Source organism: Mustela nivalis (assembly GCF_964662115.1).
Source record: "Mustela nivalis genome assembly, chromosome: 14".
NCBI classification, from domain to species: Eukaryota; Metazoa; Chordata; class Mammalia; order Carnivora; family Mustelidae; genus Mustela; species Mustela nivalis.
Window position 1 is genome coordinate 56,077,620 of NC_139033.1, and position 18,230 is coordinate 56,095,849.

The following is an 18,230-nucleotide window of genomic DNA, read 5'->3' on the forward strand; positions in this document are numbered from 1 at the left end:
GAGTAGTACATTTTTTATCCTCATTAAAAACCTTGAAATTTAAATTTAAATGAATTTATTAATGAAGATATGGTATTCTTAGCTCTCAGAATGAATGGGTATTGTCATCATCGTTCTCCTATCTCCCTTCCTTGCTTCTCTCTCTAGCCCTAAATAGGAGTGCTTCCTAAGATTTGGGTTTTTTTGTTGTTGTTTTTTGTTTATTATTATTATTATTATTATTTGCTTTTCATTTTTCTCACTTTCCTGCCATTTCTTTTGGAAATTTTATTCATGTTTTATGTTCAGCTTTCAAGTGCATGGAGATTACTGCTGAATATATACCCACATTTTTCACCTGTTTCCAAGCCCCATTTCTGCATTACCAATTACTTACTAGGCATTTCCAACTGAATTTCCCACTCGCCTAGAAGTTTCAGTGTGTTCTAAAATAAACTCCTCCTTCTTCTCATAAAACTGATACCTCCTTGGTAATAAATCAAGATGGCAATTTGCACTGGGAAGCCCTCCGTGCTAATTCAGGGACCTGGCAAGGGTGTGGAACACCCAGCGTAATCATCCCAGTACCTTCCCATTGATCCCAGCTCTTTCTCTGAGACTTTGCCTTGGACATTGACTGAGGCTGATTCGTGTATAAACACAACTTACTGGCAAAACAGCCTCATAAACGGCTCTGGGCTGCTGCGTACGTGGTGATCCATGTAAACTGAGTTGGTGAGAAACCGCATCAGTCAGGGTAGGCTAGATTACTTTGCTGTAACAAACACAACCAAAATATCAATGGCTTACCGCAATAGAAGTTAATTTCCTACTTATGCCAAATCTCCAGGCAGCTCTAGGGTGACTCAACATTCTAGTTTGCTTCGTTCCTGTGGCCTCTCCTTCAGCACCATGGCAGGGGAAGAGAGTATGGAAAACTGCACCAAACCTTAAATGTTTTTACCCAGAAGGGAGGTCACTTCTCATATGACACTGGTCAAAGGAAGCCACATGGTCTTCACCTAATTTTAAGGAGATATTTACTCAGAAATAGATGGAGAAGTAGAAACCTTGGAGGGCTGGAGTAGGTCTATCATAGGGATCCACTTAATATGGAGGGATTGGGGATAAAATTACACTAATAACAGTGTAGTTATCATAGGATGAGGGTAGACTACCAGTTCAAGGAAGGTACACAGTTGTGTGTGGAGTACTCGGAGAAGCATTATTGTTGTTTTTATTATTATATAGTATAATAATGTAGGGAGACACTTAAAAGTGAAAAATTCTGTGTCTCTGCCTGTCAGGGTCACTTTTTGATTTAGCCAAGGTCGGTCTACTTCAGGCACTAATCATTCAGAGTCTTCTGTGACGCAGGGGCCAGGAAATATCTTCCATCTCGATTATACCATGGGTGACACACAGACCGTTAAATAAGTAAGGTTACATCAACACAAGCACTTTTGTTAATTTTGCTGACATTGAGGGTCACCCTCTGCTTGAGGATTGAATATGTGTGCATGAAGAATGGAATATTTCCCCCATGTTTCTCTTATGATTGCCTGAATTATGCCTTTGATGTCTTCCAAGTAATGGTGAAATGTAGTCTTGTGGGTAAAAAATCACTCCATTAAAAAAAAAATCCATAGGAAAAAATCACTCATAACAGATTGAGAAGAATAAAATCATGGTTTTCCATAAGCTTTGGAGGTTCTTTCTCCAAAGAGCAGAGATTCTGTTAGCTAAGCTGGCTTCCTTCATCTCCCCACACTTCTTATGCTTACAAGAAGCAAAGCCTTGATGAATGAATGCTATAAGCTCTAAAATGCTCTAGAGCTATGGATTATTCTAATATGTAGCTGGCACTGAGGAATGCTTTGGATCTCAACAATTCTATGTTGTTTGCCCAACTCTGTCAGTGACACCCCTTTTAAAACATTTGCCTCGGGGCCTCTGCCTTTGGCTCAGGTCATGATCCCAGGGTCCTGGAACTGAGCCCCGCATCAGGCTATCTGCTCAGCAGGGAGCCTGCTTCCTCCTCTCTCTCTGCCTGCCTCTCTGCTTACTTGTGATCTGTCAAATAAATAAATAAAATCTTTAGAAAACAAACAAACATTTGCCTCTCATGAGACTGTTCCCAAATAGTCTTACATAACAAAGCTAATATTCTGAGAGCTTCATTCACATATTTCAAATACTGAGAACAAGGGATGGAAAACGGGCAGAGCCTATCAGTTAATATTCTAAACTATTTGTTCGAATCCTTTTCATTTTATCTGGTTTATTTTTAGCTCTGAGTCTTTGCTGAGCTTTAATGTCTCTTGAATTAGAAATCATCACCTCAAAAGATAAGACTAGAGTGAAGCACTTACAAATGTGTCAGTGAGACCATGGAAGACTGAGATGGAGGTGTTCATTACCAAGCTATGATAGCATTGATCAAGATCAGTAGTGAAAGTGGCACAGGATGATAGCTTCATAGGGATCACTGCCTCCTGATGACCCTAGAGTCTAGTTCCTGAGTAAATAAATGTCCAATCAAACAATGCCACCTTCAAAGCAACCTATGAACACCTATCAGTGAATATTCACCAGTTAGCTAAAAAGTATTGTTCTATAGAAGAAGTTAAGGAGAGAGCTTAAATGACTCATTTAAGTTATGAGTCCCAATTTCTAGTTATGTCCATTTGCAAAACCTGTGTCTCCACAAAACGTAAAATGCCAAAGGGGAAAACGTGCTCATGATATATATTGGTCTATGCCTCACAGGTTATTTTAATTACACTGAAAGGAGCAAAGTGTTACCTTGACTGGTACAAAGCCACTGGGTGAGAGACTTGTCTATGATTTTATATAACATTGAAAAATCCCCTCACATACAATGCAATAAGTCGGACAGGAATATTTATAAATGCTGTTTAGAACAGATGTAGACCAGCTGTAGAAGAGTCAACTCGTTCCATCATCATTTTTTTTTAAGACAGTACATTTTAAAGACAGCAGAGACAATTAATTTGTTGATTAGTAACCATCTCTTAAAAAGGTGGTGTTATCTTCAAACATTTACCTGTTCAGTCTCAGTGCCTAAGAAATGAAATCTGGGGATGCCTGGGTGGCTCAGTCAGTTAAGTCACTGCCTTTGGCTTGGGTCATGATCCCGGGGTCCTGGGATCAAGTTCCGCATGGGGCTCCTTGCTCGACAGGGAGCCTGCTTCTCTTTCCACTTCTTCCTGCTATTCGGCCTGCTTGTGTGCTTGCTCTCTCTCTCTCTGATAAATAAATAAATAAAAAGAAGAAATGAAGTCTGTTTGAGTTATCGGTTGCAGCACCATGAAGCCCAAATGACTTTCTAGAGACCAGTGGGATCACCATCAACTCACGTTGGGACCTGCTGGGATACAATGCAGCTGATTTTTCCTAAATTCCTAAATCATTAAACACTACCTTGCCAATTGCAATTTTTTTTTTTTTTTTGCCATATCCCTATATCCTGCCCACACTGGTCAACTAGTGTGGGAATAACAAGAAATGGATTCCTTAAGTTTCCTTAGAATCTTCTTTCTAATGGTCTTTGATTCTTTAGCAGAGATTTGCTCATCTCTGGCTTTTTAAATTTTAATGCTTCAACCTTTCTAAGTTGTAATATTCAACAAACATTTTTGTGAGGCCTTCTACTGGGCAGTCACTCTGTTATGTGCTGTGTTTACCTAAATAGTCTTTGATCTCAAGGAACTTAGAGTATAGGAAATGATGGATGAGTGCATAGTGTGGCCCGAAGTCTATTAAAATGATAAGATGCTAAGAGAACACTGGACAGTCAGGAAGAAAGTCAGAGAAGGGCTTTCATTCTTGCTGGGTCTTGAAGGATGAAGAATCATAAAGCAGGTGAGGGTGGTTTGTAGGGAGGCAGAGTATGTGGGTAGATATCCCAGAGAAGGAACGGGAAAACAAATACGATCAGAGATTCACACACGATGAGAAGTTTAATGTGGCTGAAGGATAGTGTGTGAGCACTGGAGAGGTCGGTGGGATAGACAAGGAAAGCCCTGGTGTGTCCAGCTGAGATGTTTGTATGTAAGACACTGGCCATTGGTCTCCAGGTGGGGTGAGAACTCTCTGAGAGTGTGTAAGATGATATGCTGGGGTGTGGGAAGGAAGGGCGAAAACCTGGATGTCTATCTGAAATATGAGAAAGGACTTAGTAGCATATGGATTGACACTTGGTGCTCTTGCTTGGTCCGCATTTCAGACAGACAGGGGACCTTAGCAGGTAGAAGGAATTATGAGGGAAGAGCTGGGATCCACCATACTGAGGCGGGGGTGGTGTCCCTAACCTTCTTACTCATTCTTAAAGCAAACTGCAATTTATTAACAGTTCATGTGTGCTTGGTTAAGTGGATTTATGGATATTACCTAGGTGGACTAATCTAAGGCTCAAAAAATGGATAAATGACTTCAAAAGATTAAAGATAACATGAGTGATACAAGCATTAGTGAATTTTCACAAAAGCCCTTGCAAAACTGGTAGACAGTTTTGAAAAATGAGTATCATAATTTCATAAGCTCATGCAATGATCTATTTCCTGTGTTTGTGTCTGGGGTTCTCCATGAGGTGCACCTGCAGCGCTGACCGGCACTAAACCAAACATCAAAATCAACTCGGCACCAGGTTTCCAGCTGCAGGGCAATAAAACTTCCAAAAATTATGATCCCTATTCAGTCACATTATTCTCACTAAAATTTTAGTGAGAACAAAAGATTTTACCTATCATTAATAAAATGGAATATCAAATATTTCATCCTTGTCTCACCCTTTAAAATGTCAATTTTTATATTTTCTTTTTTAACTTAAATCTAATTTAAATTATTTTTAGAGAAAGAGAAAGAGAGAGTGTGTGCATGAGAAGGGGGAGGGGCAGAGTGACAGAGAGAGAGAATTCCAAGTGGGCTCCATGCCCAGTGCAGAGCCCCTATGTGGAGCCCAATCTCATGACCCTGAGATCGTGACCTGAGCTGAAATCAGGAGCCAGATACTTAACCAATTATGCCATGCAGGCACCCTTTATGTTTTCTTTGGTGTACAATATAGTAATGCAGTAGTTGTATATGTATAGTCCTTACAAATGAATAGACATGTGTGAGATAAGAAATGTTGTATTTATAGTACATAGGCAGACATAAGCCAAAAATGGTATTAGAGCAAAGGTATCAATGCTCAGGTTTATTGGCATGACAGTGGAATGGAGGATGTTCTGGAAGTTCTCTCAGAAGGCTAGGATCCTGATTCAGAGGAAAGCTTGTGAGGACCTAGTGATGGAGAGGAGAGAGATCACCCAAGTCTGTGGTCTTCAGTAGGAAGGGCTTGGGGGAAGGGGAGGGTAGAGAGAGAGAGAGGGAGGGAGGGAAGAAGAGAGAGGGACCCTGAGCTTTTGTCACTTGCCATTCTGAGTAGAAGGAGAAACTGTTACTTGAGATGAAGAAATGGGATATTGAACAAGATACAGAGTTCAGTTTAGGACACATTGAGTCACACATGCCCAAGGGATTCCAGCGAGATGACTAGTGGGTGTTGTAAATACAATTCTGAAACTCAGGAGAGCTTGGAGATACAGATTTTATAGTAGCTTTCTTTCTTAATCTGCAACCCTTCCCACAACAGCTGGTCTTCAAATACATCCCTTCATCTAAGACAAATTAACACAACAGCTTAACGTTTATAATTATTTATAATGATAATGATTAAGAATCATCTTACCATTGCATAATGGTAAGGCAAACTAAGCAGACAGTCTTAGGATTTTAATTGGACATTTAGGCTAGTTTCGCATTCTGCTGGACCTCTCTCAAAGGGTATTGTCCTTTGCTGGTTTTCTATGTGTACTATTTGGCAAGTTCTCAAATGTTATCTAGACTACAGTTTATTATAAGATAGTACCTCTCTTGTACTACAGTCCATCTTTTCACACCAAAAACCTTGTTGTTCAAGCCAGACATCTTTTTTCTCTTATTGTACCATAGTAATTGGGAATTGGGAATGTTTTCTTTCTTTTCTCTTTCTTTCTTTCTCTCTCTCTTTCTTTCTTTTTTTCTTTTTTAAGAGGTAGGGAGGGGGCGCCTGGGTGGCTCAGTGGGTTAAGCCGCTGCCTTCAGCTCGGGCCCTGATCTCAGGGTCCTGGGATCAAGTCCCACGTCGGGCTCTCTGCTCAGCAGGGAGCCTGCTTCCCTTCCTCTCTCTCTGCCTGCCTTTCTGCCTACTTGTGATCTCTCTCTGTCAAATAAATAAATAAAAATCTTTGAAAAAAAAAAAAAAAAGGAGGTGGGGCGGGGCCGATGGAGAGGGAGAGAGAGATCCTGGGATCATGACCTGAGCTGAAATCAGTAATCTGACATTTAACAGGCTGAGCTACCCAGGCGCCCCTATTTGGGAATGTTTTCTCATTCTGTTGTACACATGTTCCTTCTTTAGGAATCACAAGCATTGTGAAACCATGGTCACCATCCTTTCTATGCTGTTTATTGCCAACTTGTCAAGGCATGTTCTTGCTAAGTTATGAGGATATCTTTAATACTTGCCATTTCCCCCAATTCCTTACCTAGCACTTACTAAGAATCTAGAGATAATTTGCCAGTTTAATTTTTGGGTTCCATGCAATTCTATTTCTAACTATTTATCTCATAAATAAGATTTCATAATTAAATAATACCAAATAGATATTTGTTTAAAGTTGAAATTTCTTATACTGTGGTTTTGTGGTAGTTCATTATTTAGTATCTCAAGCACTTAAGCCTCATCTCTTTTATTAAAGTAGAATTAATTTTAGTGCAAAGACATGTCTTTCCCCACTAGCACGCAAACCCCATGAGGGCAAGAATTTGTGTCCATTTTATTTACTTTTCTATCTTTAGCATATAGAACTGTGTTTGGGACGTGATGGATGACAAAGTTTTTTTGAATGATTAAATGAATATATAAGTAAGCTGAATAGACTCATAAATACCTTGATTTTAGTCATCTTTCTTTCCATTTTTGGAAAATCCAAATCTGCCTTACCATATTATATGATTTCTCTGTAATTTAGCAACTCCATGAATTTTATTAAAATTTCAGCTTAATGTAAGTTTATTATGAGATAGTGACTTTCATATATACAACAAATTTTAGTCTTTCAGTATCTAGGAGAAAAAAATCCTTTTACACTTCTTTTAGCTTATAGGATTACCAGAGACTGCAAATATGTCTTATTGAGTCCCCCAGCCATATTTAGGTAGGAAGGTTTAAGTTTAGTTTTAAAAATATAAGCTAGCATTCATAAGGAACAGTTGTTTCTAGAATATGCCCCCCCAAAAGGAAAACCAAATAACTAAAAAGAAAATCTATAAAATATATTAAAATATCAGAAACTGAGGCCGAGAAATCAATTTCCTAAAGACAATAGCTGTCTCTCCCAGGGAAGTGCTCAGCATATGGTACATTTCAAGGCATTGCTAAAATTGCATTTAACCACATCCACAAATTAATTCTTGCCATTACCATCACCGTTTCACAAAATGTATTTTATCCCGTCTAAAGTCTGAGAAGAGTAATTAGGAAAAAATGCCACTTAACTGTCTCCGAGAATCCAGCTGCTGGGAGCTGTCATTGGCTCTGGGGACTCAGACCAGGCCCTCTGTCAGAGAGGATAATGGATGAGGAGAGAGATCTGCAGTGGGAGGAGAGTCAGGCCCCGGAACTCCCCAGTCAATTGTGCTTTGAGAAACACTAATGTGCTTTGCCATGCTACCATGTGTCTCTTTGTTCTCTAAGAACATCCATTCTGTTCACCACTCATGAGTGCACGTTTAGTTCTATCTCATAAATCGTAGTGGGAAGAGGTAGGCAGAGGGCAGAATGAGCTTTCCTTGAGATGCTGGACAAGCCCATTCATGATTCCTCTTCTTCCTTTCATTTTCTTTTCTATTTTCATTCTTTTGAGGAACTTTTAGGATTAAGCACATTTTGGACAAGTCAAAAACATTGCTATGCTAATTGCAAACAGATGCATGGTCTTCATAGTGATGATGACATAGAATCAGGGACCAGGAGCCCACATCACTGCCACAAAGACATTTATGGTGGGTAGAGATTTTTGTGGTTATCTCCAGAATCATGGCATTTTTTGATGCCAGGTCAGACTCATTCTGGCTAAAGGCTGAATTGGCAAAAAGCTCTTTATTCAGAATGAACTCTAGCCTGTACCAAGTGGAACAAAGTGCAACACTTTTTTTTTTTTTGATGTACAAAAAAACTGTACATATTTAACACATACAGCTTGATGAGTTTAGAAATACGTGTACATCTGCTAAATGCAACACTTTTGATCCTAACTTCTAGAGACTCCCAGAGGCAGCACCTAGCTAGCTTTACATGCAGGAGAAAGTGCTGTGTATTTAAAGAATACAATGAAAACATCAAAAAGTCTATATATAGTCAAATAGCTAACATATTATACAACATATTGTAGCTCAGTTATGTGATGGATTATTTGCTAACTGCTAAAAAATGTTCAAATATTTAAGTGCATGGAAAAATGATACTTGATACATTAACGGACAGAAACAAGATTCAAAAGTTTTGAATCTTGTATACCCAGTATGATGTCATGTGAATAAAATGTTGCCATATGTTTCTATGCATAGGAAAGTAAATACATAAAGTTGGAGAAAATATTGTGGCAGAGAATTTCTAGTTTCTTTTATACTTTTCAGTTTGATCTATATCTATATAGATATATATAGAGAGAGACAGAAAGAGGGAGAGGGATTGTAAAGAATTGGCTTCCACAATTATGGGATGATTATGGAGGCTGCCAAGTCCAAAATCTAGATGGTGAGTCAACGGACCAAAGACTCAGGTAAGAGTTGATGTTGCAGTCTTAGGGGCATTCCTTCTTCTCTGGGAAACCTCAGTCATTTCTCTTGAAGCCTTCAACTCACTGGATTAGGCCCACCCACATAATGGAGGGTTAGTCTACTTTAATCCCATCTAAAAAATACTCTCACAGCAACATCTAGACTAGTGTTTGGAAAAGCAACTGAGCATCGTAGCCTAGACAAACGGACACATCAAATTAACCATCACAGCTTTCAAGCAATTCCCACTCGTCTTTCTTCCTAGCAACAGGCAGATTTTCTGGTTGGCTGTTGCATCTTTCCCCATGCAGTCCATGTGCTTTTCATGAACACTTTCAGTTTTTTACCAACAACCACAGTTCAGGGGGGTGAGGTGACCTCAATGCCCCAGCAGTTCAGGTGAATTTTGAAATTCTTGCTCGTAGGGCTAGGACAGCAGCCCTATCTCTAGGCTGGAGTTGGGGTACAGCTGGGAAGCTGCAAGGTGGCCCTATGGGAGGCAGAACAGAGAGATGGGGGAAAACTGCTCTTGAGACAGCCTTCAGTCCCTGAATTAAACCAATCCTAACTTCTGTCCTTCCTCTGGGTTTTCAGTTACACAAGCTCTGTTCATTTCATCTAGCTCTTCTGTTTCCTGCCGCTATGTTTCTGTGAATACGTTGTCTTTTCCAGTTTTTCAACAAATATGGATTACTTTTATAATAAGCAAGAATTACTATCTTCTCTGATTCTAGGACAAACTTTTGCATTTTAGAATCGCTGAAATTGGGATGTGTCATGGGATATCATAACTTAATAGAGCTTTCTTTTGTCGTGTATATAAAAATAATGTATTATGTTCAGGAATGTTTTAGACTTGATAAAAGTTATTTTTAAGAGAGATGGAATGAAAATGTCCAGGAGAGTCGGAGGGGTGCACCATGTACCCCTGGCACCACATGGTGACCTCGACACCTCTACATTTCTGGAATGGTCCAGGAAGAGAGGGGCGCCTGGGTGGCTCAGTGGGTTAAAGCTTCTGCCTTCAGCTTGGGTTATGATTCCAGGGTCCTGGGATTGAGCCCTACATCAGGCTCTCTGCTCAGCAGGGAAGCTGCTTCCTCCTCTCTCACTGCCTGCCTCTCTGCCTACTTGTGATCTCTGTCTGTCAAATAAATGAATACAATCTTAAAAAAAAAGAAGAAGAGATTAGTAACCTAGAACTTGGCTTTGCTGTACTAAATTATTTAAGACTCAAAGAAACTCAACTGACAGAGAACACTTAGTTCTCCATACTGGAAATGGGGGCAAATCTCTTCCTTTCAAAGAATCTGATCAGTTTTCAATGTCTATTTTCTTTTTCTTAGACTCCGTGGTTTTGTGTGATTTTCTTTTCAACTGGTTTCAAAATAAACTCCCTCAGACTTGCTATTTTAGGCTCTTATACATACGACTACTGTATCAGTAATAATATCATATGTTGCCTACATATGGTAGTTTTAAAACTTTCAAAACATTTTAGATCTATTATGTGATTTGGTTTCCATTATATTTCCATGAGTTAGGCAGGTTCTTATGATCCTTTTAGTATTCAGGAGACTTGCTTGATGTCACAGAATAGTTGGTAGAGGCGGGACTTCCAGTGGACTAGAAAGGAAAGGCTGATAAATGAAGTTTTATTGCCTGGAGTTATGGTCTGTGTCATTAGCAAAGGCAGAACACAATTTTAGAGTTTTTTTTTAAAACTCTGGTTCAAGGTTAAGGTCATCAATTTGTGACCATCTTTCTGCTCCCATATATATTCCTGTCACTAAAAATGGTCATTGCTGCACTCAGGCCATTGTGATTCTCTCATCTTGAAAAGGCCCTGTTTATTTTGTGCTAACTCACACTGAACTGAGAATAAGTCAGCAGTGAACCATCATCCCAATTACTAAGGTCTTAAGCACTATTATAACTTACTAGATTAATTTGAATTTTTAACATGGTTTAGAATGTATAATTCCATTTACATTTTCTCAAACAGAATCAGGGAGGGACAGGGAAATAATAATAAACTAGAATATAGGAAGTAGAATGAATTCAGGGGAAAATCCAGGTAACTATATCTCTTACTCTCACTTGCTTTTTCTTTCTTTTTTTAAAAAATAAAAGATCTTCTCATTGTGAATCATGGTCCCATCTTCTTCATCTACACTTACTATATTTTGTGTTAGTTATTTTTTCCCACGTCCTCCACTTCCTTAGACGATGCATTTCTGGAAGTCAGGGAGTACATCTTATTTTTCTCTCAGGCATATTCTTTCTAGAATACCACCTGCCATATAACAGATGCTCCAGACACGTTAGCTGCATGGCTATGCAGGAGAAGAGAAGGAATTAGTCTTCATTTTCTTGGAGAAGTAGGTGGGCTCATCTGTTGAAAAACGAAGGAGTACAGTCTGGTTTGGGGACCTGGAAGCATGAAAGGGAAATTTCCAAGTTTAAGTCACAGGAATTCCGAGGAATAAAGATTACAGGTGGAGCTCCAGGATTTGGCCTTGGGTTTGGGATGGTGCAGATGGGGGGGGGGGGGGATTCTCAGCAGCTTGCTGCTTCCGTTATATGTATGAGAACGGTAGTGACTTAGATAGATGGCATGTTTGGGTCTTTTGATCTCAATTTCTGACTGATTTATGGCAGTAAACAGTAGCTAACATTTTTTAAAATCTAAGCATCCTACTTACTGTCTTTGAGAAGACCTTTTATGTAAAGTAAATTCATCCATTGCTATTTAGTCCGACCTAGAAAAACAGGAAAACACATTGTCTTGTTTTATTTATCTGGAATATGCCCTATAACTTTCTAGGAAACTCACCAAAAGATTCCATTTAATAAGGTAAGAAAAGGTTTCAGGGAAGTTATTAAAGTAAAACAAAGAAAAACAACAACAACAAATCTTTACATATACCCCAAACCCTGAACTTAAAAGCAGTTTCATTTATTTAAAGAAACTGATACTTGTACCTCATATAGCTGTGCATATTCAGTTTATCAGGATAATAGAGAGATAGACCAAGGTCATGATTCTGATTCTTTTAAGCGGAGAGAGGAAAGAGGCAGTGGAGGTAAAAGTGCTCCATTCTCTTTACGTTGTGAATGGTTGAAGTATAGAGAAGGTCAGCAGCGTGACTACCTATTGAGGCTGGGGATCAGACAGTTGGAAAATCCAACTGAAGGTTATTTTAATATCACGAGAGTTCTGGCTCTGACAGGAAGAATATGAAAATAATTTCAAAAGGAATCAGGCAGTAAATAGATGCAATTCAGACAAGAGGATGAAAGAGTTGAAAACACAAATCATTGAGAAGAGTTGGTGATTCATGGGGTTTGTGCTGCTAGACTGTCCCTCTTTTAAAATCTGAAGTAATACAGTGATTTTAAACACAGGCTCACTGCACTCTAGCCTTTTAAAGGGTGAGACTTGGGCTGTCCTTGAAAGCAGCTTTGTTTACTGAAAAGACTCTACATGCTTTTATTTTAATTTTAATTTTTTAAAGATTTTATTTATTTGAGAGAGAGACAGTGAGAGAGAGCATGAAAGGGGAGAAGGTCAGAGGGAGAAGCAGACTCCCTGTGAAGCTGGGAGCCTGATGCGGGATCGATCCCAGGACTCTCGGATAATGACCTGAGCTAAAGGCAATTGCTTAAGCAACTGAGCCACCCAGGTGCCCTGCATGCTTTGATTTTTAAAAATTAGTATTTAATTTAATAAAAATTGTGAATCCAAATCTAGTTTTTTCTCAAGATTTAAATTTAGGGGCGCCTGGATGGCTCAATGGGTTAGGCCTCCACCTTCAGCTCAGGTCCTGATCCCAGGTTCTTGCGATTGAGCCCTGTGTTGGGCTCTCTGCTCAGTGGGGAGCCTGCTCCCTCCTCTCTCTGCCTGCCTCTCTGCCTACTTGTGATCTCTGTCTGTCAAATAATAAATAAAATCTTTTGAAAAAATTTGAAAAAAAGAAAAAAGAAAGTTAATATATTTGAATTTTAAAAAGCAGTTAAGGGGCACCTGGTTGACACAGTCGGTTAAGTGTCCAACTCCTGATTTCAGCTCAGGTCATGATCTCGGGGTTGTGAAAATTGAGCCCCGCATTGGGCTCCATGCTGGTCATGGAGCCTGCTCAAGATTCTCTCTCTCCCTCTCCTTCTGCCCCACCCCCACCCCCTAAAATAAAATAAAATGAAATAATAAACAGTAGTTAAAGTATCAGAACAAATGTCTTTCCAGGCATTCAACTTATTTCCTTTTCTTTCTTTCTTTTTTTTAATTTTTAAGATTTTATTTATTTATTTGACAGAGAGAGACAGAGCAAGAGAGGAAACACAAGCGGGGTAGAGAGAGAGGGAGAAGCAGGCTTCCCTGGAGCAGGGAACCTGATGTGGGACTCAATCCTAGGACCCTGGGATCACAACCTGAGCCAAAGGCAGACACTTAATGACCGAGCCACCCAGGTGCCCCTCAACTTATTTCTAAAGTTATTAAATTATATTTATAAACATGAAGAATCTATACATATTAATTATTCTAAATGTCTCAGTATTGCTTAAAAGCCCATAATTCTTTTCCATTTGAAAAAATTTCCATTTGAAATTTGAATTTCCATTTGAAATTACAAGTACATGTGGATTACTTAAGTGTACATTTCAAAAAGGAATCACAAGATTCATCAGACTGATTTTTAAAAATATATTTTTTAAATATATTTTTTAAATATTTTATTTTTTAAATATTTTTTTCAATTGAGGTATAATTGACATGTAACGTTATATTAGCTTTAGATGTACAACATAATGACTCAATATTTTATACACTGTAAAATGATCACCACAATAAATACAATTATGATTCATCACCATGTGAAGTTATACATTTTCTTCTTGTGGTGAGAACTTTTATAATTTGCCCTCTTAGCAACTTTCAAATATGCAATGCAGTATTATTATTATTTTTAAATATTTTATTTATTTGAGAGAGTGAGAGCAATAGATCAAGTACAAGCATGGAGATGGAAGAGGGAGAGGGAGAAGCAGACTCCGCCTGAGCAGGGAGCCCTATGCGGACTCCATCCCAGGACCCTGGGATCATGACCTGAGCTAAAGGCAGATGCTTAACTGACTGAACCACCCAGGCACCCTGCAATGCAATAATATTGACTGTAGTTATACATTACATCCTTGTGACTTACTTATTTTATAACTGAACATTTATACCTCTTAACCCCTTTCACCCATTTCACCCACCTCATACCCCCCCATCCTCTCTGGCAATCATCAATCTATTTTTGGTATCTATGAGTTTTGTTTTTTTGTGTGTATATGTGTTTTATATTCCACAGAAACTATACTCATTTTTAAAAATTCCTTTCTTCTTTTGGCTGTTCTGATTGGGCGCATTCCACTGCCCTGTCCTCTAGATTGTTGATCCTTTCTTCTGCTTGATCTAGTCTGCTGTTAAGCCCTTCCAGTGTATTTTTCAGTTCTGTTATTATATTCTTCAGCTCTGTGACTTCTGTTTGTTACTTCCTTATATTTTCTATCTCTTTGTTGGAATTCTCCCTGTGTTCATCTATTCTCCTCCCAAGTTTGGTGAGCATCTTTATGATCATAATTTTGAGTTCTTTTTCAGGTAAATTACTTACCTCTATTTCATTCAGGTTTTTTTTTGTTGTTGTTGTTGAGTTTTTTAATCCCGTTCATTTGGAATATGTTCATCTGTTTCTTCATTTTGCTCAACTCTTTGTTTCTACATATTAGGTAAAACGGCCACCTTTTCCATTCTTGAGGGAGTGGCCTCATATGGGAGATGAAACTTGCCATTCAACCTTGCCCTCCCTAGCTTTTGGTTGTCTCTTGAAGCTTTGTGGTTGTTTAAGCAGCCTGATTTATGCTTGCGAGCTCCAGTTGTTGAGGATATGTCAAGACCTTTCAGTGTTCCGAAGGGAAGGGATCTCAGTCAGCACCTAGATTCAGGCTGATTGGAAGCCAGGCCCTCAGGCAGCTTTAAAGGTATGCATATATGTAATCCTGTGGGACCACAGTCCTAAACCCTGCTGGTGTCCAGAAAAGGCACTCTGGGTTATGGCTGAAACAACTGAGGCTCCAGATGAGTGCAAAAGCTCCTTTCTAGGATATACCAGTAACTGTAGCAAGGCCAAGGGAGAGCGCAATGATGGCATTTCCTGGCCTACATTTCCTGAGAGCACCTCGGTAGCCTCTAGATGTGTGACCAACTTGGTGCCTATTCCTCAGGCTGAAGCTCCAGCCCAAGTAAATAGGCATTTTTCATAGGAATCCGGGGGGTATGTTTAAGTCTGCAGTCTCCTTGGTTCCCAGGGAATTGTAACCTGCCAAGGACTGTTTCTCTGATTCAATCCTGTGAAGCCCAGAAACACGAGCCCTCCAGGCCACCAGAGCCAGGCAATCAAGGGGCACCCCCTGTGTGTACTGCACATGCGTGCCAGCTTTAGAGAGGCCATAGGAGAGTGCAAGTCAGCACCAGCCAGATATAGGGAGAGCACAGAAATGGTGCCCACCAGCTCCTCTGTCTCTGGAGAGAGTCCCATCAAGTCCTATCCCAGCATCAGATGCTTTTGGATTAACAAATCAATCTCCTTCACATATAGTCTAGGGGCTTTTGAAACTGCTGCTTTTGCACTGGGTCTTGTGGCAAGTGAGTATGTGTGTGAGCCCTTGAAGAGCAAGATCTCCATTCCCTATACCCCTTTGGTTCTTGAAGGGGTAAGCCCTATTGGTTTTTGAAGCCAGACATGTTGAGAGCTTGTGTCTCTGGTTCAGGTCCCAAGAGGTGGGGTGTGTGATGTGGAACACAAACCTCTCATTCCTCAGGGAGAAGCTCTTTATTTGTGAGATGCCTCCCAACTGTGGGTAGCCTTGCTGGGGTGGGGGTAGGGTTTTTGGTGAGACTATGTCTCTCTCTCTCCTGCTGGCCTTGATGTGACCCTTTTAACCTTTTCTGTGGAGGAGCCGTTTAGCTAGTTTTCCGATCTTTTTCAGGGGGAACTGTTCCACATGTAGCTCTAGATTTGCTGTGTTTATGAGAGGCAGTGAGGTCAGGATCTTCCTACCCATTTTGAACCTCATTAATCTTTTATTCTCTTAATTATTATACTCTTAATGCCAATGGTGCATATGCTTTCCTAACATTTAAATAAGAACATTATAGATTTGATCTTCTTTTTCCTCTCTCTCCCTTAATCTAAATTTTCCCTTAGTGGGGATGGGAGAACAAAGGGGGAGTTTTTTACCCAGTAAATTGGGGTTACTCTACTAAGTCCTTCCCAGGTGGATAAGGTTGCATATTTGCTTATATTTTTGTCTGGATCACAGGTTTATTGTTCTAAGACACTGACAAGGTCCTGAAGCAGCATTTCTCTGTATAGTGGTTCAAACAGTCCAGACAAGAGGAGGAGACTCTCAGCCCCACTCAAGTCCCTGAAATTCAGTTTCTACAAAATCCAATTCTTCTTCCTTGTAATTGCTTTATCAGTTGATAGGATTCAACTAATCTCTGTCTCTCGGTCCTGTTTTGAATTCACTGAATATTTTTCTGACCCCACAGGGCCCAAAATCTTATAAACATTTAAATGCTATCTGATTGGATTCTGTACATTCCTCATGGTTTTGCCCGGTTCTTTAGCTGTAACACTGAAGAAATCATACTAATGATGGATGAAACCATTTGATTTATTTCGGGTGTCTCCCAAAGCAGACCTTGAGACAAGAATAGGAATTTAAGTAGGACATAAAACAAACACTGGAAAGTGAGACAGGGATGGAAGCCAACCAATAAGAAGTGTATGATCAAGCCAGTCATCACCGTGGGGTCCTGGAGCTTAAGGTGAATGAGGAAGAGCTGGCAGCCAGCATGAAAAAGGTGTCTCAGAGGCATCCAAGAGGTGAGAGAGCCAGGGTATTTACGTACCAATTCCTGTTGATCATGGGTTGAATGCTGTTCCTGGAGGTAATTAACTCCCAGCATTTTCGGCCTACTATACAGAAGGGCAAAGTGGCTTCAGTGGTCAGAGAATGCCCTCAGGCAAAGGAATAGAGGAACTGAATTTGTGAGAGCCTGAGTGAGCTTCTCATTTTTTTTCCTTTAGAGCTTCAGTTGCACTAAACACTAACCAGCCAATTTCCCCATACGGAATTATGATTACCTTCAACTTTCCCACGTGCCGGAGATACTGCATAATGCAAAACATCCTCTTTCACCTGGATTATGCCCCAGTTTAATCACAGGTAAGAGTCTTAGTAATGGGGTTACCACAGCACGCCCGGCATTGTTACCACTCTACCTACCACCAGTAACGGTGTCTTTTGGCTGGTCTCATTCAATTCTAGAGCCCCAGCCTGAGGATCTGCTTCTTAGGACTTTTTGTCTCACCAAGTGTCTCAATTAGGGTTCTCACCGAGGTAGACAGTAAGAAACAGACTGGAGTGTCACGAATGTATTTGGGAAGGTGAAGCAAATCAGGAAGAGAACTGGGAGTAAGACAGGGAGGAAAGACAGCCAAGAAAAGTGCATTGTTAGGCCCGACACCACTATGGGCTACTGGGCCTGGGCTTAATTGTACTGGGGGATCTCTTGGAGCCTATGTAGAACACACGATTCAGTGTTACCTGTACCCGCCCCCACCTGGCTAAGGGATCTGGGATTTTATTTACTTTCTCCCTTTACATTGGTAGAAAGCGCCTGTAGAATCTTGCTAATTCCTTGGCATTTTTTGAGTTGCTGCGAAGTGGCTAGAAAAAAGCCCCCCGAGGAAGAAAATTCAGGTGCTAGGTGTTGGAGGTCTGGCCTGCATTCACCAAAGTAGTAAGATCAATGGAATATTAACAGGGCACTGGTGGTATCCCTTATACCATTGTTTCCAATTTCTTAAGATTTTTGTTCTAATTTGATGTTAGGTGTTTATATGAAATGAGAATATTTGAAGATTTTTGAACAAATGTGTGCCCCAAATTGCCAAAGCCTTTTAAACTGCAATGAGGCATTTTCAGAGTGCTAGAGTAAGTGTGAATTTGCAAGGGAAGACAGATTTTCCAAGTTGAGCTATTTGAGCTTAATTATTTATTTTTTACTTCTACTAATAAGACTTCCAGATGTAGATGTGAGGGGATAGAATAAACATGTTTCTTGGATCACTAGAGGAAGGAAAGAATATGAGTCATGTGTATATACCCAGACAGGAATTTGTTTAGAGAAGAATTAGCAGTGCTGGGCATTAATATACCTATTTTAGAATAAGTAAATGAGCCAGTTTTGAAGGCTGAGATCCTTCTAGCCTGATGAGGCAGTAACAACAGAAATAGAAAAGTTTCAT

At 39.9% G+C, this 18,230-nt stretch overlaps 1 protein-coding gene across 2 annotated transcripts in view; it reads right to left on the reverse strand.

The window, feature by feature from the left end:
* MAPRE2 (microtubule associated protein RP/EB family member 2) overlaps positions 1 to 18,230 on the reverse strand; it is a 197,030-nt gene that overhangs the window by 157,068 nt on the left and 21,732 nt on the right. The window contains exon 1 of one of the 2 annotated variants that reach the window (XM_082699584.1): positions 7,586 to 7,629. The exons of the other annotated variant lie outside the window; for it this stretch is intronic. The gene's annotated coding sequence lies outside the window, so the exon portion shown is untranslated. Of the gene's footprint in view, positions 1 to 7,585; positions 7,630 to 18,230 lie in introns of those variants that run through there. 2 annotated transcript variants of the gene reach the window in all.